The sequence below is a fragment of the Haliotis rubra genome, unplaced genomic scaffold (genome assembly GCF_003918875.1).
Source record: "Haliotis rubra isolate DU_JTF1 unplaced genomic scaffold, ASM391887v1 Scf991, whole genome shotgun sequence".
Lineage (NCBI taxonomy): Eukaryota > Metazoa > Mollusca > Gastropoda > Lepetellida > Haliotidae > Haliotis > Haliotis rubra.
Window position 1 is genome coordinate 90,120 of NW_025767736.1, and position 749 is coordinate 90,868.

Below are 749 nucleotides of genomic sequence, written 5' to 3' on the forward strand. Positions count from 1 at the left end.
ACACGCTATACGTATACACAGTATCGTGATCAGTCGAAGTAAATATGTGTATCGATGTGAGCCGATACATTCTACGTGACGACACCTAATATACAACATAACATACCATATATGATACATGATATCCAACATAACATACCATATATGACGCAAATATATCCAACATACCATGTAATGCGATACATGATCAGTCAGAATAGCGTGTACCAGGCAATAATAAGACGGTAGCCCAAGGTACAAACTGGAAGCAACCGACCCTAATTAATTCAATTCTCGCGGATAGCTTCAACTCGGTGCGAACACGAGCGCTGAAGGGTGATTAAAGCGATTAAAGCGTGATTAAGCGTGATAATGATATCAAATATTCCATAAAAGATCCATGAGTTCCAACACATGATACGTAAAATATATGACTAATGGTTTTCAACACATTTTCAAGTTTTCAACATACCATACCGGGCGGAGGATTGCCGGATGGTTCTCCGCGACATCAGAGTTCCTCAACAAGGATAGCTTCGAATACTCGACTACCTTCGGCCACCAAGCGAAAGTGAAATAGTCCACTTCGCGATGAATGTCCGGTGAAGTCATTGCTCAGTAAACGATGCTCAGTTCCACAATCTGAGCATGTTCTGTCAACTGAAAATACACACGAAAAAAGGCCCAGGGGTGGAAATAACTTTAAAACGATAGTACTCCGTATAGTGGCACATGTAAAGTCACTTTACCCTGATATTTTTCCAGTATAC